The sequence below is a fragment of the Amblyomma americanum genome, chromosome 1 (genome assembly GCF_052857255.1).
Source record: "Amblyomma americanum isolate KBUSLIRL-KWMA chromosome 1, ASM5285725v1, whole genome shotgun sequence".
Lineage (NCBI taxonomy): Eukaryota > Metazoa > Arthropoda > Arachnida > Ixodida > Ixodidae > Amblyomma > Amblyomma americanum.
Genome location: NC_135497.1, coordinates 486,584,225 through 486,611,189, shown reverse-complemented (window position 1 = coordinate 486,611,189; position 26,965 = coordinate 486,584,225). Strand labels below are relative to the sequence as shown.

At 42.7% G+C, this 26,965-nt stretch overlaps 3 non-coding genes across 3 annotated transcripts; all 3 read left to right on the top strand.

The window, feature by feature from the left end:
- The first annotated feature begins 1,158 nt into the window (after window positions 1–1,158).
- On the top strand, window positions 1,159–1,322 carry LOC144116558 (U1 spliceosomal RNA). The gene has a single exon (XR_013311890.1). It is a non-coding gene; the product is annotated as a U1 spliceosomal RNA (small nuclear RNA).
- Window positions 1,323–10,271: 8,949 nt separating this feature from the next.
- On the top strand, window positions 10,272–10,435 carry LOC144116557 (U1 spliceosomal RNA). The gene has a single exon (XR_013311889.1). It is a non-coding gene; the product is annotated as a U1 spliceosomal RNA (small nuclear RNA).
- A 13,096-nt stretch (window positions 10,436–23,531) lies between these two features.
- LOC144116583 (U1 spliceosomal RNA) lies at window positions 23,532–23,695 on the top strand. The gene has a single exon (XR_013311911.1). It is a non-coding gene; the product is annotated as a U1 spliceosomal RNA (small nuclear RNA).
- The last annotated feature ends 3,270 nt before the right edge of the window (window positions 23,696–26,965 follow it).

Genomic DNA, 26,965 nt, shown 5'->3' with positions numbered 1-26,965 from the left:
CTTTAAAGCGGATGTAGTCGCAGTTTACGGTGTCCGCTTCGCTCAACTGATGAATAATTTGTAATTAATAGAGTTACTGTTGTACTGTGCGGTTGTTTTGGCTTGTATTACGTGTGTTGAACGTGAGAACGCTTTGTTTTGTAGTCACCATGCCATTGATTTTTTGTCTGTTCACATGTTTGTTTTTGTCATTATTTTATGCCACAAGCATGCTGGAATGCTACGGAACTGCCGGATATGCTGTAAATAAATAGTTAAGGTCTGTAATGTGGGAGTTCAAACCCAAAAGAGGCAGTAAGAGCGCTGAAGAGGACAGAGAACCAAGGAGGATTGATCTGCTAGTCGAAATGAAGGTGATCTATGACTTTGTAGGGTTTAAGGTCCCAAAGCGACCCGGGCTATGAGGGACGCCGCAGTAGAGAGCTCCAGATCCTTTAAACCACATGGAGTTCTGAACCATGAACTGGCATCGCACAGCAAAAGGGGATCTAGTATTACCTCTCTATTGAAATGCGACGGTGGCGGCCGGGATCTAACCGACTCCGAGGCGGATCAGGAGAGCTTTTATATATTTAATCCCAAATCTGTGGCTAAAATTATATTTCCGCAGGGATAGCACGAATAGCGTTAGATGTGCTTGCGCCTGGAAAATATTTAAACACCTAAGCCGTTCCTTTCTCTATCGAAGTAAATTGTGCAATGCAGTCCTTTTTTTTAATAATGTCAATATTCACAAATACGCCAGTTCTAAATACTACGATACAGATATCCTGGCTGTGACGCCTTTCACAGCATCAATTCATATAGTTTTCTTCTTCTTCCTAACAAGGCGCAGCGCGCGTGCTCTTCACGCACGTGGGGCAATCGTCAGCCCGAAGCAACTGCATCTCGAGAGTGCATGCGCTGCGCCACCAAAGCCGTCCTGCTAAGAGCGATTTGCAATGAAAAAAATCAGTGCATTAATCAGCCACATTTCCTATTTCGACCTATGATTTTCAGATCTGAAACGCCTAAAATTAGATCCTACATACGTCCTATTTTATCAATACCACGTGGGATCTTCTGAAGATACTTTTCACCAAGCATCTGTTCTCACAGGGGAAGTGATGGTGGACGCTTTAGACCGGCCACCAAGCAATCAGCGATCCCGGGCATCTTAACTTTACCGGGTGCTGGGACTTCGGTGATCAACGAGGCCGAGTCCACGGGTGGAGGCCGGTGCATTGCATTACGGCCGGCTGAAGCCCGTCTCTTTTCCTAGATGGGGAAGCTGTGGCACATAATTTTTGGTAGTGGGGTTTCGGCGTGCGCGCCAGCCCCTGCCGTAATCGAATAAAAAGAGAGATCACATGACACTTTCAGTTTTCGCGGAAGGACGATGCATGCAAATCACAGATACGCTTAATTTAGGTGACATTAAAGCGCGAAGCGTAAGCAGTGAACTCCTACCCATCGCTAGGCATCCTCTGAGCGCCAGTGCGTCCTTAGCTTTATAGGTCCCCCTGCACATGCGACGGTTAGGGATCCATGTACTGGCATGTATGTTTATCTTACGAACTGGCATGTATGTTTCTTTTACGGTCTGTTTCCGCTGGCGTTTAGAGATTTTGATGCGAATTTGTTGTGAACACGGTGTCTCCGTGGTAGTGCTGTTATGAAACTGAAACCATATTTATGACAATATTTGGGTGAACTTCCAATCTTACTGCATTTTTGACTTTGCTGCGGTTTATTCCATAATCCATCCGTAAGAAACGAATAGCATTTATTCAAGGTGAGGTTGTGCTCTTGTACTAAGAGGTACTGCAGCCACAAGTAACGAAAAGTGGTATGGAGTAAACTTAACGAAATGAACTGCGGTGATGATAAATCAACACCGAAGTGTCGTTGAATTTGGAATCACACTGGTGGAATCGGTTTGCCATTTTTTTTCTCGCCTAAATAAAGGCACAACTTGAGGCCTTTTTGCAAGACAGCATACATAGTTCTCCGTGGTTGGTATGTGCGAGGAGTCCCACGGCAGTCTGTTTTTTGTTATTTTGTTCCTTTATTCCTTCCTCAGACAATGTCTAAGAAGAGGCCAGGGCTAAATGCTCTGAGCCTGAAGAGGCCTTGGACTCTTCTAATAATTTTTTGCAGCAACGAACAGAACTCAGGCGTAATACTTCGGCCAGTAGTAAGGATACAATGTAAACAACTCTTTCAAAGGAAAAATTGTACCGCCCTGAACATCAGTCTCAAAAGATCGAACGTTGTAAGAATACGCGGCTTCTGCTGACACATCCAGGATTGCATGCAAAGGGCACAAGCAATAAAAAACATGAAGTGCGAAACTTGCAATACAAAAATCTAAACAAGTATACAAGAAAAGCGAAGCCGAAAGTTCGGTGAGTTGGATAACGTTCATGACGAAAAGATAACGCACATGTAACACGCGTCATTCGCTTTCCGACATCGTGTTCTTCCTGTGCCATCTCTCCATCATGAACAACAAAAGCAAAACTAGGACACCAGAATAATTTTTGTATCCAATGGCAAGCATTTCTTACCTTAATCCATGTGTAAACCGCGGAACACGTATTGGCGATTCAACCGATTTGGTCACGGCCTAGTAATAACAGGTATCAATGAGTTTTGTATAAACTTAATGAATTAACCAAGAAGTTTGGTTTGGTTTATAGGGCTCTAACGTCCCAATGTGACTAAGGCTATGAGAGACACCGTAGTGAAGAGCTCCGGAAATTAAGACCACCTGGGGTTCTTTAACGTGCACTGACATCGCACAGCACACGGGCCTCTAGAATTTCGCCTTCATCGAAATTCGACTGCTGCGGCCTGGATCAAACCCGCGTCTTTCGGTCCAGCAGCTGAGCGCCATAACACTCAGCCACCACACCGGCTAATTAACCAAGAAGTGTCTGCATTTCCATTCCTAAACAGTAAAGGATTTGTAGAAAACCATGTGCATTCCAGAGGTATTCAACACCTTAGCAGACAGAAAATTTAGCTTTTGGCGACCATAATTAGTTTGCACCACAGGCGTTCTCCGTTTATGATCACGGATCGGGTATGCACAGCTGTGTTCTCCTGCAGTGATAAGTGGTTTGGTTCGATTAACCCACTGCAGCAGTTTAAAGTAGTAGACCTGGTTTGCATTTATTTATGTATTTATTTATTTATTTATTTAAAATACCTTACAGACCCTATGGGGGCATTGTGTAAGGGTGGTTACAGAGTAAGCAGCCTTCTAAAGTGGTATACAAAAAATACACCTCAATTCAGGGCTCACCAACATTATTACCAAGATAAAACCATAAAACACGAGCAACTGTAGTAATGAAAGGCCACAAAGGTACACTTAAGAAAAAAACATGAGTAAAACTTAACGTAAGGCATTAATACTAGAAAGTAAAATACACAAAGAATGAACATATCAGGGAGTATAATTCTTGAAGTGATATTCAGGAAAAAAGACGCAAAAAAGCAATAATATATACAGGTCATACAAGTGAACACACGACGCAGCATAAAATAGCAATTCACAGGAGCGAGATAGCAATACATCACAAATATCACAAGAAGTTCAAAGCCGATTGCAAAGTGTAAGAAACAAGATAAAGTTATTTGTAAGTGCTATTATGAACAATGCTCCTGTAGGAGATGACGAAATTTTTCTTGATCTGACTCGGAAGCAATGTGATCAGGCAGATTATTCCAAAAGGAAATGGCGGTAGGGAGTGCGGAAAAGTTAAAAGCATGTTTCGTACCGTACATGCGCGCAAAGCTTAAGTGGTTATTTAAACGACGAGACGTGTTCGAGGCGGTCTGGATAGGTAGTGTGGATTGTGTCGCATTATAAACATATTTGTGAAACAAGGATAACAGAGCGATATTACGGCGAAGAACTAAAGGCTGTATGGAATCATCGACTTTCATTTGCGTTACGCTGGAGTGATGGCTATAATTACGTGAAATGAAACGGGCAGCTCGGTTCTGGACTGATTCAATCATGTCGATTAAGTATGTAGGATATGGGGACCGAATGGAAGATGCATGCTCGAGCTGAGGACGAACAAATGTCAGATAGGCCAATTTGCGGATGTGGGAAGGTGAATTACTCAGATTACCACGTAGGTAACCTAATGTCCTTGAAGCTTTTGCGCAAACGGCTGTAATATGGTCTGTCCAAGAGAGGTTCTCGGTTAGGTGAACACCCAAATATTTATACGATACTGTATGTAACAATTTATTATTACTGACGTTGTATAAAAAATGTGAGTTGTCACGCTTACGACTAAAAGAAATTACCTGACATTTTGACACATTTAAAGCCATTAACCAGGTGTTACACCAACTATGAATTAGGCTAAGGTCATTTTGAAGGGCCAGGTGGTCGTCAGTACTGTTAATTGATCTGTAAATAATGCAGTCGTCAGCGAAAATACGTAAACGAGAAGAAACATTAGGTGGCAAATCATTTATGTAAATTAGGAAGAGTAAAGGGCCCAAAACACTGCCCTGAGGCACACCAGAAGTAACGTAAGTAGGACACGAAGCAATATTATTAACTACTGTGAACTGTTGACGATTCGAAAGAAAATTACGAAGCCATGTTAGAGTGAAGGAGTCAATTCGAAGTGCAATTCGAAGCGTGTCGCGTAGCTGGGGAGAAATCTTCACCGATTGAATATTTTAAGCCTTTTAATTTGTGTGCAGATGACAAGATGCGTTGCTTCTCTTTAAAAAAGTTAGTTTAGCTATTATAGGTCTGTTCATTCCTTCTTGGTATTTCCCAAGCCTAAGTACGCGTTCGAATTGCGAACTGATTGTTTCAGTTTGCTGTTTTTCAGAGCAGAATTTTATGACTTCCTTTTCAGTGGTAGCCCAGTCCTCATCAGGGTCATCTTCTATCCCGAAAATCAGCAAATTACTTCGTCTGAGCCTGTTTTCTGCGTCCTCACATCTTGAAGTTATTGTTTGCAGCTGATCTGAGACATCACTTAAAGTTTTGATTCCTTTTTCCTTCATGCTCGAATCTACAGCGTTTTCTGAGGATGTGGCCAACTCAAGCGCCGCAACCTTGGCTGTTCGAATGATGAGTTCATTATTAGTGGCGCCTTGTTTGTCCTTTGCGCTTTTTAATTCTGTCAAGAGCGCCTCTTGTGCGGCCTCTAGTTTCTGTATCGACTCAAGAGCCGAGGCAAACGCATCTGCCTCAGCTTTTGACATTGGACCTGGGTTCATCTCAACGTCGCCAGAAAGCAAGAGGAGCAAATCAAACATTGCAGAGTAGAGCGAACACAGAAGTAAATTAGAATTAGAACTCTTTAAGACATCAATCCACTCAAGTGGACACGACACCGCGATCAAACAGCAGTTTTTACTCCTAAAGCATGCAGCACACCGAACGTAACTAACCTGCAATAACAGTAGCTGAGTACGCTGCATACTCGATGAGGTGTCGTGCCCGAAGTGGACGCTTGCTGGCTGGCTTTTAAGTCCTCCTTCTGTGCTGTCCATTGTAGTCCCCAATCGCCGTTGCCAGATGTGCGCTAAATTCTGGTCTGGATTCGGCGCCGTGATTACCAAGGCAAGCAGAGGTGGTGTCGCATCATCGGTGCGCAGTCTGCACGTGCCGGGAAGTGCTGAGCAAACGGCCCAAGTGACGGTCACCTGCAATAGCAGTAGCTGAGTACGCTGCATACTCGATGCGGTGTCGTGCCCCATGTTGTATTTAACGAAAAGAGGCCCTGTCCGTAAGTTGCGTCTATTGCCTCGCTAGTTCTCACACAAGCGTAGCACCTTTCTTGTGGGATAGTTAATTTATTATAATTATAAGCTGTCGTCGTTCCGTCGACCATTGATCCATAACATTGTATAGAAATAAAGAGAAAAATAGAATACCTGTTTTAAGGAGGTGGGTATCAGATTCCTGATTGTGTAGATTCTCCCAATTATTAGCGCCAAATCACCCTTTAATATATTAACATGCATATTCCATGAAACCTGTTAACTGAACCATAGGCACAAAAAGTTTTGTTTTTTTACCTTTTCTATCACAGTTTCGTCATAGGTCGCATTTATGGTTGAATAGTGTCTTCAATTTATGGCCTTAAATGTTATGTACTTTGTATTACTTGCATTTGTAATCAATTTGTTATTTAAAAGCCATCGTGATAATTTAGGCAAGTATTCATTAGCAGCCTTTTTCAAGCTTGCGTTCTTTTCTCCACTGAAGAAGACATTGGTGTCATCCGCATGTAAAATTGTGATGGTAAAGCCCGGGACTGAGGTAATATCATTGATGTATACCAGGGATAAAAACAGCCCTAAAATGGATTCTTGAACCACACCATAGAGAATTTGCAATTTACTCTATGATATACTGATATTGTTAACATGCTAGTAGCGATCACATAGATAAATTTTGATTAAACTGAGTGCTTTTCGACGTACGCTATGGATATAAAGCTTTTTATCAAAATGTGCTGTACAGTGTCGAATGCATTCTTGAGGTCCAAAAATAGCCCCTGGGTGCATATTGTCACATGCTTTGTGTCCACGGGGAAGCGGAGAATATCAGATCCGTAGAGGAACAGGAAGCTGCTCGGCCTGACCTGGTTGAGATCTCCGCCCCCGTCACTCAACCTCTTAAAAGGACGCTCCTGACTTACTCAGTGAATGCTGACTACGTAACAGTTGTGGTGGATGTGCTTGGTATCGATCCTATTACCTAGTACCTGAAGAAGTTAAAAGTTGGATTTTTGCTTAAAGGAATTGCTGAAGATAAATACAACTTCCTTTTTAGCAAAACCAGTTTGAAGTCTACGGCCGATGTCATCAAGCACTGCAGAACGTTCGATGCCTTGAAGCTTCTTCGCACTGCTACCAAAGTTGGGCGCCTGGCCAATGCAGTTCCGTCGCAAGCGTTGATGTCGCTGCTCCAGTGTCGATGGCTGATTAGACCCCCTGAACAATGTGCCTTTTCTTTCTTTTTTAGACTGTTTCAAGTTTTCATATTTTCCCATGTTGATTAAAATCTGGAACAACAGTGATTGTTCCTTGCGTAGTTTGCCTCCTGAAGAGTTTGCAAGTACAGAGCCTTTTCATATTAAGACATAATACCTTGTTCTTTTTATTTGTAACCACTCCTGCAATGCCGGTCACCATAGAGAGCAGTATGTGCAATAAAAAAAATGACGAAATCCAAGCAGTGGTGTCACCCAGGGCCACCAGTCGAAAAGAAGTTCAAACAACCTCGTTCTGCTGGCAAAGTCATGGGCAGTGTTTTTTGATATTGTAAGGGGATACTGCTGTGCGATTTCATTAATCCTGGGACAACAGTCCACTCAGACAGCTATTGTGCAAAAATTTGGAAACTCAGGCGAGCTATCCATATCCTCCGGGCAAGGACGACTGGCATCCCGTGTACCGCTTCATGACACAAAAGCCCGACCTCACGTCTCGCGCAATTCTGGAACTTTTGAGAAACATTGGGTGGACTGTCATGCCCCACCCCCCGTAGAGTCCAGACCTGGCGCCTAGTGATAATCACTTGTTCCTCAAGTCAAAAGAAATATTTGGTGGGCAACGCTTCCGGAGCGACAATGATGTCAAGGAAGAGGTGAAACGCTTCCTCAGCTGGTTGGCGGCGGAGTTCTACGATATTGGCATACCGAAATTGAAGCAACGTCCATTAAAATGCGTAGAAAAAAATGGTGATAATGTATACATCTAGAGCAAAGCATCATCTTTCCGATCTTGTAAATTTCTTTGCGTATAAACAATGCTGTGTGTTTCTAAAATTGATGGTAACCTTATTTCTCGATCAACCCTCGTGTGTGTGTCTGTGTGCTTGCGTGCGTGCCTGTGTGCGTGCATGCGTAGGTGTGTGTGTGTGTGGGGGGGGGGGGTTGTGGGTGTGTTTCGAATGTATGAAAACATGTGCTGCATAATGGCCTTTGTCTTTCACAAAATAGGTGATAAACTACTGATCAGAAAGTGAATAATGCAGGGAGACAGGATATCTCTATACTATTCACTGCGTCTTTACAGGTACCATACAGAGAATTGGATTGGTAAGAGGCGGGCATAAAAGCTAATAGAGAATACCATAGCGATCTCCAGCTTGCTGATGACATCGCCTTCCTCAGCAACTCAAAGGCCGCGCTTTAATGCATGATCCAGGACCTAGATATGCAAAGCCAAACCGTGGCTGTAAAAATCAATAACAATAAATTTAAAGGGATGATGAGCAGCCTCGGAAGAGAGCAACAGATTATGATAAGCACTGGAGGATTGGAAGAGGTAAGCAAATACATCTACTTAAAGAAAGTAGTCCCTGTACATCATGAAAACTACAGTGAAATAACTAGGACAACAAAAATGAATTTGAGCGCATTTGGGAGGCGCTGTTATGGGGTGAACGCCAGATTTAAAATATACCTCAGGCGGACACTATATAACAGCGCTATCTAAGCAAGACAAACCTACGGGGCAGAATCGTCAAGGCTATTGAGAGTGGTTACAAATAAGATGGAAAAGCACACCGAGCGATTTAAAGAAAAATTGCAGGCTTAACGTTGTGGTACCAGAAGTCAAATATCTAGGTGTGCTTTTTCAGCAGATCTTTCGTTTAAGCACCACATTAACAACACGCTTAAAAAGGGCACGGGTATCCTTAACCTCGTGATACAAAGTCTTCGTGGCGCTCCTCAAATACTGAAAAACGCGGCACACTAGTTATAGTATAACCGCCCTTGGAATACCGTTCCACCTATGTGACCCCCGTCAAAGGTGCCTGGTCGATAGAACTGCAGGTATACATAGCCGCTCGGCGAGGTTTATATTAAACAATTTTGCCAGAGAGCTAGTGTCGCAAAAATAAAGCCAAACAAAGGACTCAAACCTTTCGGCAGAAGGCGGAAGGTAAACCGGCTGAATCAAATGCATGTCATTCATGTAACTCAAGTCGTAAAGAGAAATCTCAATACATGAAATCTCCCCACTACATCTCAAGTATGTGGGATTACAGCAGTAAAAATACAGGAATTAAATGTCGGACAAATTACATAATTTTCTTTTCTTCAGAGAAACAATTTCGAAATGCAATGCTTTAAAGCGGATGTAGTCGCAGTTGACGGTGTCCGCTTCGCTCAACTGATGAATAATTTGTAATTAATAGAGTTACTGTTGTACTGTGCGGTTGTTTTGGCTTGTATTACGTGTGTTGAACGTGAGAACGCTTTGTTTTGTAGTCACCATGCCATTGATTTTTTGTCTGTTCACATGTTTGTTTTTGTCATTATTTTATGCCACAAGCATGCTGGAATGCTACGGAACTGCCGGATATACTGTAAATAAATAGTTAAGGTCTGTAATGTGGGAGTTCAAACCCAAAAGAGGCAGTAAGAGCGCTGAAGAGGACAGAGAACCAAGGAGGATTGATCTGCTAGTCGAAATGAAGGTGATCTATGACTTTGTAGGGTTTAAGGTCCCAAAGCGACCCGGGCTATGAGGGACGCCGCAGTAGAGAGCTCCAGATCATTTAAACCACATGGGGTTCTGAACCATGAACTGGCATCGCACAGCAAAAGGGGATCTAGTATTACCTCTCTATTGAAATGCGACGGTGGCGGCCGGGATCTAACCGACTCCGAGGCGGATCAGGAGAGCTTTTATATATTTATTCCCAAATCTGTGGCTAAAATTATATTTCCGCAGGGATAGCACGAATAGCGTTAGATGTGCTTGCGCCTGGAAAATATTTAAACACCTAAGCCGATCCTTTCTCTATCGAAGTAAATTGTGCAATGCAGTCCTTTTTTTTAATAATGTCAATATTCACAAATACGCCAGTTCTAAATACTACGATACAGATATCCTGGCTGTGACGCCTTTCACAGCATCAATTCATATAGTTTTCTTCTTCTTCCTAAAAAGGCGCAGCGCGCGTGCTCTTCACGCACGTGGGGCAATCGTCAGCCCGAAGCAACTGCATCTCGAGAGTGCATGCGCTGCGCCACCAAAGCCGTCCTGCTAAGAGCGATTTGCAATGAAAAAAATCAGTGCATTAATCAGCCACATTTCCTATTTCGACCTATGATTTTCAGATCTGAAACGCCTAAAATTAGATCCTACATACGTCCTATTTTATCAATACCACGTGGGATCTTCTGAAGATACTTTTCACCAAGCATCTGTTCTCACAGGGGAAGTGATGGTGGACGCTTTAGACCGGCCACCAAGCAATCAGCGATCCCGGGCATCTTAACTTTACCGGGTGCTGGGACTTCGGTGATCAACGAGGCCGAGTCCACGGGTGGAGGCCGGTGCATTGCATTACGGCCGGCTGAAGCCCGTCTCTTTTCCTAGATGGGGAAGCTGTGGCACATAATTTTTGGTAGTGGGGTTTCGGCGTGCGCGCCAGCCCCTGCCGTAATCGAATAAAAAGAGAGATCACATGACACTTTCAGTTTTCGCGGAAGGACGATGCATGCAAATCACAGATACGCTTAATTTAGGTGACATTAAAGCGCGAAGCGTAAGCAGTGAACTCCTACCCATCGCTAGGCATCCTCTGAGCGCCAGTGCGTCCTTAGCTTTATAGGTCCCCCTGCACCTGCGACGGTTAGGGAGCCATGTACTGGCATGTATGTTTATCTTACGAACTGGCATGTATGTTTCTTTTACGGTCTGTTTCCGCTGGCGTTTAGAGATTTTGATGCGAATTTGTTGTGAACACGGTGTCTCCGTGGTAGTGCTGTTATGAAACTGAAACCATATTTATGACAATATTTGGGTGAACTTCCAATCTTACTGCATTTTTGACTTTGCTGCGGTTTATTCCATAATCCATCCGTAAGAAACGAATAGCATTTATTCAAGGTGAGGTTGTGCTCTTGTACTAAGAGGTACTGCAGCCACAAGTAACGAAAAGTGGTATGGAGTAAACTTAACGAAATGAACTGCGGTGATGATAAATCAACACCGAAGTGTCGTTGAATTTGGAATCACACTGGTGGAATCGGTTTGCCATTTTTTTTCTCGCCTAAATGAAGGCACAACTTGAGGCCTTTTTGCAAGACAGCATACATAGTTCTCCGTGGTTGGTATGTGCGAGGAGTCCCACGGCAGTCTGTTTTTTGTTATTTTGTTCCTTTATTCCTTCCTCAGACAATGTCTAAGAAGAATCCAGGGCTAAATGCTCTGAGCCTGAAGAGGCCTTGGACTCTTCTAATAATTTTTTGCAGCAACGAACAGAACTCAGGCGTAATACTTCGGCCAGTAGTAAGGATACAATGTAAACAACTCTTTCAAAGGAAAAATTGTACCGCCCTGAACATCAGTCTCAAAATATCGAACGTTGTAAGAATACGCGGCTTCTGCTGACACATCCAGGATTGCATGCAAAGGGCACAAGCAATAAAAAACATGAAGTGCGAAACTTGCAATACAAAAATCTAAACCAGTATACAAGAAAAGCGAAGCCGAAAGTTCGGTGAGTTGGATAACGTTCATGACGAAAAGATAACGCACATGTAACACGCGTCATTCGCTTTCCGACATCGTGTTCTTCCTGTGCCATCTCTCCATCATGAACAACAAAAGCAAAACTAGGACACCAGAATAATTTTTGTATCCAATGGCAAGCATTTCTTACCTTAATCCATGTGTAAACCGCGGAACACGTATTGGCGATTCAACCGATTTGGTCACGGCCTAGTAATAACAGGTATCAATGAGTTTTGTATAAACTTAATGAATTAACCAAGAAGTTTGGTTTGGTTTATAGGGCTCTAACGTCCCAATGTGACTAAGGCTATGAGAGACACCGTAGTGAAGAGCTCCGGAAATTAAGACCACCTGGGGTTCTTTAACGTGCACTGACATCGCACAGCACACGGGCCTCTAGAATTTCGCCTTCATCGAAATTCGACTGCTGCGGCCTGGATCAAACCCGCGTCTTTCGGTCCAGCAGCTGAGCGCCATAACACTCAGCCACCACACCGGCTAATTAACCAAGAAGTGTCTGCATTTCCATTCCTAAACAGTAAAGGATTTGTAGAAAACCATGTGCATTCCAGAGGTATTCAACACCTTAGCAGACAGAAAATTTAGCTTTTGGCGACCATAATTAGTTTGCACCACAGGCGTTCTCCGTTTATGATCACGGATCGGGTATGCACAGCTGTGTTCTCCTGCAGTGATAAGTGGTTTGGTTCGATTAACCCACTGCAGCAGTTTAAAGTAGTAGACCTGGTTTGCATTTATTTATTTATTTATTTATTTATTTATTTATTTATTTATTTATTTATTTATTTATTTATTTAAAATACCTTATAGACCCTATGGGGGCATTGTGTAAGGGTGGTTACAGAGTAAGCAGCCTTCTAAAGTGGTATACAAAAAATACACCTCAATTCAGGGCTCACCAACATTATTACCAAGATAAAACCATAAAACACGAGCAACTGTAGTAATGAAAGGCCACAAAGGTACACTTAAGAAAAAAACATGAGTAAAACTTAACGTAAGGCATTAATACTAGAAAGTAAAATACACAAAGAATGAACATATCAGGGAGTATAATTCTTGAAGTGATATTCAGGAAAAAAGACGCAAAAAAGCAATAATATATACAGGTCATACAAGTGAACACACGACGCAGCATAAAATAGCAATTCACAGGAGCGAGATAGCAATACATCACAAATATCACAAGAAGTTCGAAGCCGATTGCAAAGTGTAAGAAACAAGATAAAGTTATTTGTAAGTGCTATTATGAACAATGCTCCTGTAGGAGATGACGAAATTTTTCTTGATCTGACTCGGAAGCAATGTGATCAGGCAGATTATTCCAAAAGCAAATGGCGGTAGGGAGTGCGGAAAAGTTAAAAGCATGTTTCGTACCGTACATGCGCGCAAAACTTAAGTGGTTATTTAAACGACGAGACGTGTTCGAGGCGGTCTGGATAGGTAGTGTGGATTGTGTGGCATTATAAACATATTTGTGAAACAAGGATAACAGAGCGATATTACGGCGAAGAACTAAAGGCTGTATGGAATCATCGACTTTCATTTGCGTTACGCTGGAGTGATGGCTATAATTACGTGAAATGAAACGGGCAGCTCGGTTCTGGACTGATTCAATCATGTCGATTAAGTATGTAGGATATGGGGACCGAATGGAAGATGCATGCTCGAGCTGAGGACGAACAAATGTCAGATAGGCCAATTTGCGGATGTGGGAAGGTGAATTACTCAGATTACCACGTAGGTAACCTAATGTCCTTGAAGCTTTTGCGCAAACGGCTGTAATATGGTCTGTCCAAGAGAGGTTCACGGTTAGGTGAACACCCAAATATTTATACGATACTGTATGTAACAATTCATTATTACTGACGTTGTATAAAAAATGTGAGATGTCACGCTTACGACTAAAAGAAATTACCTGACATTTTGACACATTTAAAGCCATTAACCAGGTGTTACACCAACTATGAATTAGGCTAAGGTCATTTTGAAGGGCCAGGTGGTCGTCAGTACTGTTAATTGATCTGTAAATAATGCAGTCGTCAGCGAAAATACGTAAACGAGAAGAAACATTAAGTGGCAAATCATTTATGTAAATTAGGAAGAGTAAAGGGCCCAAAACACTGCCCTGAGGCACACCAGAAGTAACGTAAGTAGGACACGAAGCAATATTATTAACTACTGTGAACTGTTGACGATTCGAAAGAAAATTACGAAGCCATGTTAGAGTGAAGGAGTCAATTCGAAGTGCAGTTAATTTAGCAATAAGGCGACAATGAGCTACACGATCAAATGCTTTGGAAAAGTCAAGGAAAATGCAATCGGTCTGCTGGTTATTGTTCATGTTAAGGTGCAGATCAGTCGTGAATTCGAGTAACTGTGTCTCACATGATAATCCTTTCCTGAAACCATGTTGATGGCGAAAAAAGAAATTATTGGACTCTAGGTGATTATAAATATGAGTAGCCATTATATGTTCGAGCATCTTGCAGCAAATGCAGGTCAATGAAATTGGACGGTAGTTTTCCGGGGATTGTTTATCCCCAGTTTTAAATAAGGGTATGATTTTGGGCATTTTCCAGTCATTGGGCAGCTGTCCCGATGACAAAGACTGCTTGAGTATATGGTACAGATTGTTACTGGATATAGAAATGGTATTTTTTTAATACCTTGGAACTAATATTGTCAATACCAGATGAAGTAGAAAACTTCAAATTAATAATAAAACATGCAATTCCCTCCTCCGAGATTTCAATACATTTCATGAATTGCCAGTCAAAATCAGCAACATCAGGTACATTGGTATGATCCTCGCGGCTGAAAAAATCGATGAAAAAAAACGTATTAAGGGCACAGGGTAAGCCCTATACTTCCCATGCATTTTAGGCCATGTTGAGGTACATGTTTCTCACTAACTAATAATAGTAGCATAATAATACATATATCATTGTTTGCCAAATTGTGTGTTCTTTTTACTGAACTAGAATATTTGAATTGTGTTGAAAATTCGATTTTTAATAAAATTTTTTCCGGTAGTACACAAATCTGGCCTTTCTTTGCGCATTTCAAAATTCATAACAGAATAACTGCTCAGTGAAATTGCTTAATTCTAGTTCAGTAGTTGGCAACACGTATGTAGATGATTGCAAAAAAAAATCAGCCGTCTGTCTTGAAAGGCATTGGAAATAATGGTACCTTTGTAAGAAAAAAACACTGTTTTGAGATAATAGAGCGTAAAGAGAAAAAAGATGTGAAAAACCATTTTTTATTCGCAGAAACGCCTCCATAGTAATTAGTTTAATACCCCCTGCTTCGTAGTCACTGTCGCTGTCTTTTTTTCGCTTTTCGGCTTGTCGTTTTGACTGTCGGGCCTCTTTTGTAAGCTGTCGTGTTGCTTGGTCCGCAAAGTACATGCGCTTATGGTCAGCTTCCCTCAGCCACTTGATGGTGTTGCTCCCTGGGTTCAATCCACACGCCTTCAAAACGTTGGCCCGTGCGATGCTACCATCATTAAATGAAAGAACAGCATCCAGTGTTGCCATCCGTAGGGTCCGAAGCCTAACAAACACATTCTTTGGCGCGCGTTCCCAAACAACATGGTTGAACGACTCATTTGCATTTTGAGTTCGCCCATGCAGGCACTTCTCTAGGAGCTCAGCCTTCGATAGCTCCCTATAAATGGGTTTGATAGCCTCCAAGACAGATGCAGGCAAACTCTCCTTGTGGAAAAATGGCTTGCCCTCTGACTGACTTCTGTTGAAGGCACACCACGTATCAGGTCCCTTTGGGCAAAGTCCATGGCATGGGTCATCGTCTGTGGCCGATAAGTGGAAGAAGGTTGCCCAAACGGCCTTTCGCATTTCATCCAGGTTTCCTACATTTCTTCTGATAGCCAAACCATAGTACGTCTGGAGCTTGTCTATTACTGCATCAGTCAGTCGGCCTCGGCCTGAGAGGCTCTTTCCATCAGAGAGTTTTCCTGCTTTGTTTACTTTTTTTAGCCTTCGTAACCTTGTGCTCATCCTTTTTTGCACGTGCCCTATGCACTCAACCTTGGATATTTCAGCGGAATCACCATATGGCATTTGTGCCTTCACAGCCATAAAAGCCTTGCTGTCACCATCCCCAAGGTATTTGACGTATCGAACGCCGTGAAGCTCCTCACTCCTGCCGAAAATTTTCAGTGCTCCTGCGACTTCCATTCCACCGCTGGTGCCTTGGTAGTTGCTTTGGCACACCTCTCTATGAAGGGGGTCACTGTTTGTACCCTTGATGCTGCACTTTGGACAACGTTTAGACAAAACCTCCACATCCAGCACTTTCCCAGAGTCTACACTGGTCGCAGAGACTATGCCGTTATTGGAAGTATGGCCTCGCTTCTGCCAGCTTCCATCAAGAGCAACTGCGATGTCTTTATCCCCCTCATTCAGCTGACACAGCTTCGTCAGCTGCCCTTTTCATCGACTCCTGAGCAGCAGCTTCGATGTGACCTAGAAGCTCTTGATTGTATTTCGCAAACTTTGTCGGCGGCTTAGGAAGGTTTAGCATAGCACAGAGTATATTTCCTGCAGCCATTCCCTTACCAATGGACCTCAAGGCATACACTAACCTGAGGTTGGCTTCATAGCGGCCAGAAGTAGTTTTCTTCGACGTCTCAAATCGTTGTGCGGCACTACACCCTTCACAGTTCAAACTGTAAACGCTTGCAACACCTACCCGTTTTGTCACAATTTCGATGAGCTCAACACTTCCACCGACCTCTCTGCACACACAAATCTGTGTAATTGCGGCAAAAATGCCGTCCATGTCCATTAAGGCATATTGGCTGCTGCTCTGTAGCACATCCTCTTCCTGGAAGCACAGAGAAAATCTTGAAAGCTTCGATGTCGAGGAGCTGGCGCGTTCGGCGTTCGGGATCTCATTCGGTCGTGGACATCCTTTTGCTTTTTCACGATGAGCGTAGCGGTTGCCGTGAAATTCACGCCTGACGAAGGCCTTCTTTGCCCTGGGCATCTCAACTTATCAGCAGCAACCAACACCGGCACAATTTACAATACTGATCGAAAGGGATAGCACTCGGACGCAGCACGGTCAGGTGATATAACTCGCCAAAACTTTTTTGGATTCGAATTTAAGAGAGAAGGTAAATCTGTGGAGAAATATTTAATTTTAGCTGCAGCAAAAGCAGAGCAGTACGTTTTTAAGCAAATGCTGTACCTTTCCCACGAAGGAGCATTATTGACGCGTTTAGCGGTATTGTACCGACGTTTCTTTTTATTCCTGAGCTTACGTAGGGCATTAGTAAACCAAGGATTTGTTTTGTCATTTGTTATCGAGATCAACGGGATATATTTGTTAATTAGAGTAGACATTTTATTTTTGAAACATACCCAGTTATCTTCCACCGAGTGATTATAAAAAGAAGGAAGTAGCGTGCGGTTGAAAAATACTTCAAGTTCATCGTTTAATTTAGAGTATTTTGCTTTAATATAATCACGTAATATTTTCTTTGTGATCCCTGAAAAGGGTAGTGGAACACTCATTGTTACCTGAAGAAGGTCGTGATCGCTAAAGCCGTTTAGATGAACAACAGATTCAATTTTTTCGGGGGTGTTGGTGAGTATAGGGTCTGGAATGTTAGTACCGCGGGTTGGTTTGTTAACGACCTGGAACAGGTTAACATCTAAAGTTAAGTTAAGAAAATCCACAGATGTTCGACAAGATGATGATAGATTACGCCAATTTATGAGCGGAGAGTTAAAATCACCGAATAAGTAAACAGAATGCGCAGGACAGAGCTGGAGGGCCGTGGTTATGCTATTGCGTAGTTCTGTAACGAAAGAAGTGCTGAAGTCAGGTGGACGGTAGCAAGCACCTACCGGTAGTTTGGTCGTATTTATTTTTACTTCAACCCACACAATCTCAAGAGATGAGCTCGAGTCGATAATAAGGGAAGATAATGACTTTTTAACTCCAAGATGAGCACCCGCGCCTCTCTTGCTAGTTCGATCTTTGCGGTAAATATTATAAGAATGGTTATCAGGAAGAATTTCGTCGTCAGTATTGTCAGGATTTAGCCATCTTTCGGTAAGAACAAGAATATTAGATTCGTTATCGTCAAGCAGAGAGCAAACTAATTTGCGCTTGGGCATGATGCTCCGTATGTTTGCGTAAGATAGTGTCAACAAAGACCCATTGATAGGTAGCTTTGACTGTGGAAGAGCCCGTGAGCAAGTGCTTATGTCTAGCTATCTTTGCGACATGACAACGGTATCAGTGTTTTTGTCGTATGCGTAAGTCTGATTCCTTATAAACAGCCGATCTGCTGACAGTTTAAAAGGAACTTTTTGAGGTTTGGAGAAGTCAAGCAGCTTCTTTCTAGCGTGTCGCGTAGCTGGGGAGAAATCTTCCCCGATTGAATATTTTAAGCCTTTTAATTTGTGTGCAGATGACAAGATGCGTTGCTTCTCTTTAAAAAAGTTAGTTTAGCTATTATAGGTCTGTTCATTCCTTCTTGGTATTTCCCAAGCCTAAGTACGCGTTCGAATTGCGAACTGATTGTTTCAGTTTGCTGTTTTTCAGAGCAGAATTTTATGACTTCCTTTTCAGTGGTAGCCCAGTCCTCATCAGGGTCATCTTCTATCCCGAAAATCAGCAAATTACTTCGTCTGAGCCTGTTTTCTGCGTCCTCACATCTTGAAGTTATTGTTTGCAGCTGATCTGAGACATCACTTAAAGTTTTGATTCCTTTTTCCTTCATGCTCGAATCTACAGCGTTTTCTGAGGATGTGGCCAACTCAAGCGCCGCAACCTTGGCTGTTCGAATGATGAGTTCATTATTAGTGGCACCTTGTTTGTCCTTTGCGCTTTTTAATTCTGTCAAGAGCGCCTCTTGTGCGGCCTCTAGTTTCTGTATCGACTCAAGAGCCGAGGCAAACGCATCTGCCTCAGCTTTTGACATTGGACCTGGGTTCATCTCAACGTCGCCAGAAAGCAAGAGGAGCAAATCAAACATTGCAGAGTAGAGCGAACACAGAAGTAAATTAGAATTAGAACTCTTTAAGACATCAATCCACTCAAGTGGACACGACACCGCGATCAAACAGCAGTTTTTACTCCTAAAGCATGCAGCACACCGAACGTAACTAACCTGCAATAACAGTAGCTGAGTACGCTGCATACTCGATGAGGTGTCGTGCCCGAAGTGGACGCTTGCTGGCTGGCTTTTAAGTCCTCCTTCTGTGCTGTCCATTGTAGTCCCCAATCGCCGTTGCCAGATGTGCGCTAAATTCTGGTCTCTATTCGGCGCCGTGATTACCAAGGCAAGCAGAGGTGGTGTCGCATCATCGGTGCGCAGTCTGCACGTGCCGGGAAGTGCTGAGCAAACGGCCCAAGTGACGGTCACCTCCAATAGCAGTAGCTGAGTACGCTGCATACTCGATGCGGTGTCGTGCCCCATGTTGTATTTAACGAAAAGAGGCCCTGTCCGTAAGTTGCGTCTATTGCCTCGCTAGTTCTCACACAAGCGTAGCACCATTCTTGTGGGATAGTTAATTTATTATAATTATAAGCTGTCGTCGTTCCGTCGACCATTGATCCATAACATTGTATAGAAATAAAGAGAAAAATAGAATACCTGTTTTAAGGAGGTGGGTATCAGATTCCTGATTGTGTAGATTCTCCCAATTATTAGCGCCAAATCACCCTTTAATATATTAACATGCATATTCCATAAAACCTGTTAACTGAACCATAGGCACAAAAATTTTTGTTTTTTTACCTTTTCTATCACAGTTTCGTCATAGGTCGCATTTATGGTTGAATAGTGTCTTCAATTTATGGCCTTAAATGTTATGTACTTTGTATTACTTGCATTTGTAATCAATTTGTTATTTAAAAGCCATCGTGATAATTTAGGCAAGTATTCATTAGCAGCCTTTTTCAAGCTTGCGTTCTTTTCTCCACTGAAGAAGACATTGGTGTCATCCGCATGTAAAATTATGATGGTAAAGCCCGGGACTGAGGTAATATCATTGATGTATACCAGGGATAAAAACAGCCCTAAAATGGATTCTTGAACCACACCATAGAGAATTTGCAATTTACTCTATGATATACTGATATTGTTAACATGCTAGTAGCGATCACATAGATAAATTTTGATTAAACTGAGTGCTTTTCGACGTACGCTAAGGATATAAAGCTTTTTATCAAAATGTGCTGTACAGTGTCGAATGCATTCTTGAGGTCCAAAAATAGCCCCTGGGTGCATATTGTCACATGCTTTGTGTCCACGGGGAAGCGGAGAATATCAGATCCGTAGAGGAACAGGAAGCTGCTCGGCCTGACCTGGTTGAGATCTCCGCCCCCGTCACTCAACCTCTTAAAAGGACGCTCCTGACTTACTCAGTGAATGCTGAATACGTAACAGCTGTGGTGGATGTGCTTGGTATCGATCCTATTACCTAGTACCTGAAGAAGTTAAAAGTTGGATTTTTGCTTAAAGGAATTGCTGAAGATAAATACAACTTCCTTTTTAGCAAAACCAGTTTGAAGTCTACGGCCGATGTCATCAAGCACTGCAGAACGTTCGATGCCTTGAAGCTTCTTCGCACTGCTACCAAAGTTGGGCGCCTGGCCAATGCAGTTCCGTCGCAAGCGTTGATGTCGCTGCTCCAGTGTCGATGGCTGATTAGACCCCCTGAACAATGTGCCTTTTCTTTCTTTTTTAGACTGTTTCAAGTTTTCATATTTTCCCATGTTGATTAAAATCTGGAACAACAGTGATTGTTCCTTGCGTAGTTTGCCTCCTGAAGAGTTTGCAAGTACAGAGCCTTTTCATATTAAGACATAATACCTTGTTCTTTTTATTTGTAACCACTCCTGCAATGCCGGTCACCATAGAGAGCAGTATGTGCAATAAAAAAAATGACGAAATCCAAGCAGTGGTGTCACCCAGGGCCACCAGTCGAAAAGAAGTTCAAACAACCTCGTTCTGCTGGCAAAGTCATGGGCAGTGTTTTTTGATATTGTAAGGGGATACTGCTGTGCGATTTCATTAATCCTGGGACAACAGTCCACTCAGACAGCTATTGTGCAAAAATTTGGAAACTCAGGCGAGCTATCCATATCCTCCGGGCAAGGACGACTGGCATCCCGTGTACCGCTTCATGACACAAAAGCCCGACCTCACGTCTCGCGCAGTTCTGGAACTTTTGAGAAACATTGGGTGGACTGTCATGCCCCACCCCCCGTAGAGTCCAGACCTGGCGCCTAGTGATAATCACTTGTTCCTCAAGTCAAAAGAAATATTTGGTGGGCAACGCTTCCGGAGCGACAATGATGTCAAGGAAGAGGTGAAACGCTTCCTCAGCTGGTTGGCGGCGGAGTTCTACGATATTGGCATACCGAAATTGAAGCAACGTCCATTAAAATGCGTAGAAAAAAATGGTGATAATGTATACATCTAGAGCAAAGCATCATCTTTCCGATCTTGTAAATTTCTTTGCGTATAAACAATGCTGTGTGTTTCTAAAATTGATGGTAACCTTATTTCTCGATCAACCCTCGTGTGTGTGTCTGTGTGCTTGCGTGCGTGCCTGTGTGCGTGCATGCGTAGGTGTATGTGTGTGGGGGGGTTGTGGGTGTGTTTCGAATGTATGAAAACATGTGCTGCATAATGGCCTTTGTCTTTCACAAAATAGGTGATAAACTACTGATCAGAAAGTGAATAATGCAGGGAGACAGGATATCTCTATACTATTCACTGCGTCTTTACAGGTACCATACAGAGAATTGGATTGGTAAGAGGCGGGCATAAAAGCTAATAGAGAATACCATAGCGATCTCCAGCTTGCTGATGACATCGCCTTCCTCAGCAACTCAAAGGCAGCGCTTTAATGCATGATCCAGGACCTAGATATGCAAAGCCAAACCGTGGCTGTAAAAATCAATAACAATAAATTTAAAGGGATGATGAGCAGCCTCGGAAGAGAGCAACAGATTATGATAAGCACTGGAGGATTGGAAGAGGTAAGCAAATACATCTAATTAAAGAAAGTAGTCCCTGTACATCATGAAAACTACAGTGAAATAACTAGGACAACAAAAATGAATTTGAGCGCATTTGGGAGGCGCTGTTATGGGGTGAACGCCAGATTTAAAATATACCTCAGGCGGACACTATATAACAGCGCTATCTAAGCAAGACAAACCTACGGGGCAGAATCGTCAAGGCTATTGAGAGTGGTTACAAATAAGATGGAAAAGCACACCGAGCGATTTAAAGAAAAATTGCAGGCTTAACGTTGTGGTACCAGAAGTCAAATATCTAGGTGTGCTTTTTCAGCAGATCTTTCGTTTAAGCACCACATTAACAACACGCTTAAAAAGGGCCCGGGTATCCTTAACCTCGTGATACAAAGTCTTCGTGGCGCTCCTCAAATACTGAAAAACGCGGCACACTAGTTATAGTATAACCGCCCTTGGAATACCGTTCCACCTATGTGACCCCCGTCAAAGGTGCCTGGTCGATAGAACTGCAGGTATACATAGCCGCTGGGCGAGGTTTATATTAAACAATTTTGCCAGAGAGCTAGTGTCGCAAAAATAAAGCCAAACAAAGGACTCAAACCTTTCGGCAGAAGGCGGAAGGTAAACCGGCTGAATCAAATGCATGTCATTCATGTAACTCAAGTCGTAAAGAGAAATCTCAATACATGAAATCTCCCCACTACATCTCAAGTATGTGGGATTACAGCAGTAAAAATACAGGAATTAAATGTCGGACAAATTACATAAAATTCTTTTCTTCAGAGAAACAATTTCGAAATGCAATGCTTTAAAGCGGATGTAGTCGCAGTTGACGGTGTCCGCTTCGCTCAACTGATGAATAATTTGTAATTAATAGAGTTACTGTTGTACTGTGCGGTTGTTTTGGCTTGTATTACGTGTGTTGAACGTGAGAACGCTTTGTTTTGTAGTCACCATGCCATTGATTTTTTGTCTGTTCACATGTTTGTTTTTGTCATTATTTTATGCCACAAGCATGCTGGAATGCTACGGAACTGCCGGATATGCTGTAAATAAATAGTTAAGGTCTGTAATGTGGGAGTTCAAACCCAAAAGAGGCAGTAAGAGCGCTGAAGAGGACAGAGAACCAAGGAGGATTGATCTGCTAGTCGAAATGAAGGTGATCTATGACTTTGTAGGGTTTAAGGTCCCAAAGCGACCCGGGCTATGAGGGACGCCGCAGTAGAGAGCTCCAGATCATTTAAACCACATGGGGTTCTGAACCATGAACTGGCATCGCACAGCAAAAGGGGATCTAGTATTACCTCTCTATTGAAATGCGACGGTGGCGGCCGGGATCTAACCGACTCCGAGGCGGATCAGGAGAGCTTTTATATATTTAATCCCAAATCTGTGGCTAAAATTATATTTCCGCAGGGATAGCACGAATAGCGTTAGATGTGCTTGCGCCTGGAAAATATTTAAACACCTAAGCCGATCCTTTCTCTATCGAAGTAAATTGTGCAATGCAGTCCTTTTTTTTAATAATGTCAATATTCACAAATACGCCAGTTCTAAATACTACGATACAGATATCCTGGCTGTGACGCCTTTCACAGCATCAACTCATATAGTTTTCTTCTTCTTCCTAACAAGGCGCAGCGCGCGTGCTCTTCACGCACGTGGGGCAATCGTCAGCCCGAAGCAACTGCATCTCGAGAGTGCATGCGCTGCGCCATCAAAGCCGTCCTGCTAAGAGCGATTTGCAATGAAAAAAATCAGTGCATTAATCAGCCACATTTCCTATTTCGACCTATGATTTTCAGATCTGAAACGCCTAAAATTAGATCCTACATACGTCCTATTTTATCAATACCACGTGGGATCGTCTGAAGATACTTTTCACCAAGCATCTGTTCTCACAGGGGAAGTGATGGTGGACGCTTTAGACCGGCCAGCAAGCAACCAGCGATCCCGGGCATCTTAACTTTACCGGGTGCTGGGACTTCGGTCATCAACGAGGCCGAGTCCACGGGTGGAGGCCGGTGCATTGCATTACGGCCGGCTGAAGCCCGTCTGTTTTCCTAGATGGGGAAGCTGTGGCACATAATTTTTGGTAGTGGGGTTTCGGCGTGCGCGCCAGCCCCTGCCGTAATCGAATAAAAAGAGAAATCACATGACACTTTCAGTTTTCGCGGAAGGACGATGCATGCAAATCACAGATACGCTTAATTTAGGTGACATTAAAGCGCGAAGCGTAAGCAGTGAACTCCTACCCATCGCTAGGCATCCTCTGAGCGCCAGTGCGTCCTTAGCTTTATAGGTCCCCCTGCACCTGCGACGGTTAGGGAGCCATGTACTGGCATGTATGTTTATCTTACGAACTGGCATGTATGTTTCTTTTACGAGAGATTTTGATGCGAATTTGTTGTGCACACGGTGTCTCCGTGGTAGTGCTGTTATGAAACTGAAACCATATTTATGACAATATTTGGGTGAACTTCCAATCTTACTGCATTTTTGACTTTGCTGCTGTTTATTCCATAATCCATCCGCAAGAAACGAATAGCATTTATTCAAGGTGAGGTTGTGCTCTTGTACTAAGAGGTACTGCAGCCACAAGTAACGAAAAGTGGTATGGAGTAAACTTAACGAAATGAACTGCGGTGATGACAAATCAACACCGAAGTGTCGTTGAATTTGGAATCACACTGGTGGAATCGGTTTGCCATTTTTTTTCTCGCCTAAATAAAGGCACAACTTGAGGCCTTTTTGCAAGACAGCATACATAGTTCTCCGTGGTTGGTATGTGCGAGGAGTCCCACGGCAGTCTGTTTTTTGTTATTTTGTTCCTTTATTCCTTCCTCAGACAATGTCTAAGAAGAGGCCAGGGCTAAATGCTCTGAGCCTGAAGAGGCCTTGGACTCTTCTAATAATTTTTTGCAGCAACGAACAGAACTCAGGCGTAATACTTCGGCCAGTAGTAAGGATACAATGTAAACAACTCTTTCAAAGGAAAAATTGTACCGCCCTGAACATCAGTCTCAAAAGATCGAACGTTGTAAGAATACGCGGCTTCTGCTGACACATCCAGGATTGCATGCAAAGGGCACAAGCAATAAAAAACATGAAGTGCGAAACTTGCAATACAAAAATCTAAACCAGTATACAAGAAAAGCGAAGCCGAAAGTTCGGTGAGTTGGATAACGTTCATGACGAAAAGATAACGCACATGTAACACGCGTCATTCGCTTTCCGACATCGTGTTCTTCCTGTGCCATCTCTCCATCATGAACAACAAAAGCAAAACTAGGACACCATAATAATGTTTGTGTCCAATGGCAAGCATTTCTTACCTTAATCCATGTGTAAACCGCGGAACACGTATTGGCGATTCAACCGATTTGGTCACGGCCTAGTAATAACAGGTATCAATGAGTTTTGTATAAACTTAATGAATTAACCAAGAAGTTTGGTTTGGTTTATAGGGCTCTAACGTCCCAATGTGACTAAGGCTATGAGAGACACCGTAGTGAAGAGCTCCGGAAATTAAGACCACCTGGGGTTCTTTAACGTGCACTGACATCGCACAGCACACGGGCCTCTAGAATTTCGCCTTCATCGAAATTCGACTGCTGCGGCCTGGATCAAACCCGCGTCTTTCGGTCCAGCAGCTGAGCGCCATAACACTCAGCCACCACACCGGCTAATTAACCAAGAAGTGTCTGCATTTCCATTCCTAAACAGTAAAGGATTTGTAGAAAACCATGTGCATTCCAGAGGTATTCAACACCTTAGCAGACAGAAAATTTAGCTTTTGGCGACCATAATTAGTTTGCACCACAGGCGTTCTCCGTTTATGATCACGGATCGGGTATGCACAGCTGTGTTCTCCTGCAGTGATAAGTGGTTTGGTTCGATTAACCCACTGCAGCAGTTTAAAGTAGTAGACCTGGTTTGCATTTATTTATTTATTTATTTATTTATTTATTTATTTATTTATTTATTTATTTATTTAAAATACCTTACAGACCCTATGGGGGCATTGTGTAAGGGTGGTTACAGAGTAAGCAGCCTTCTAAAGTGGTATACAAAAAATACACCTCAATTCAGGGCTCACCAACATTATTACCAAGATAAAACCATAAAACACGAGCAACTGTAGTAATGAAAGGCCACAAAGGTACACTTAAGAAAAAAACATGAGTAAAACTTAACGTAAGGCATTAATACTAGAAAGTAAAATACACAAAGAATGAACATATCAGGGAGTATAATTCTTGAAGTGATATTCAGGAAAAAAGACGCAAAAAAGCAATAATATATACAGGTCATACAAGTGAACACACGACGCAGCATAAAATAGCAATTCACAGGAGCGAGATAGCAATACATCACAAATATCACAAGAAGTTCGAAGCCGATTGCAAAGTGTAAAAAACAAGATAAAGTTATTTGTAAGTGCTATTATGAACAATGCTCCTGTAGGAGATGACGAAATTTTTCTTGATCTGACTCGGAAGCAATGTGATCAGGCAGATTATTCCAAAAGCAAATGGCGGTAGGGAGTGCGGAAAAGTTAAAAGCATGTTTCGTACCGTACATGCGCGCAAAGCTTAAGTGGTTATTTAAACGACGAGACGTGTTCGAGGCGGTCTGGATAGGTAGTGTGGATTGTGTGGCATTATAAACATATTTGTGAAACAAGGATAACAGAGCGATATTACGGCGAAGAACTAAAGGCTGTATGGAATCATCGACTTTCATTTGCGTTACGCTGGAGTGATGGCTATAATTACGTGAAATGAAACGGGCAGCTCGGTTCTGGACTGATTCAATCATGTCGATTAAGTATGTAGGATATGGGGACCGAATGGAAGATGCATGCTCGAGCTGAGGACGAACAAATGTCAGATAGGCCAATTTGCGGATGTGGGAAGGTGAATTACTCAGATTACCACGTAGGTAACCTAATGTCCTTGAAGCTTTTGCGCAAACGGCTGTAATATGGTCTGTCCAAGAGAGGTTCTCGGTTAGGTGAACACCCAAATATTTATACGATACTGTATGTAACAATTCATTATTACTGACGTTGTATAAAAAATGTGAGTTGTCACGCTTACGACTAAAAGAAATTACCTGACATTTTGACACATTTAAAGCCATTAACCAGGTGTTACACCAACTATCAATTAGGCTAAGGTCATTTTGAAGGGCCAGGTGGTCGTCAGTACTGTTAATTGATCTGTAAATAATGCAGTCGTCAGCGAAAATACGTAAACGAGAAGAAACATTAGGTGCCAAATCATTTATGTAAATTAGGAAGAGTAAAGGGCCCAAAACACTGCCCTGAGGCACACCAGAAGTAACGTAAGTAGGACACGAAGCAATATTATTAACTACTGTGAACTGTTGACGA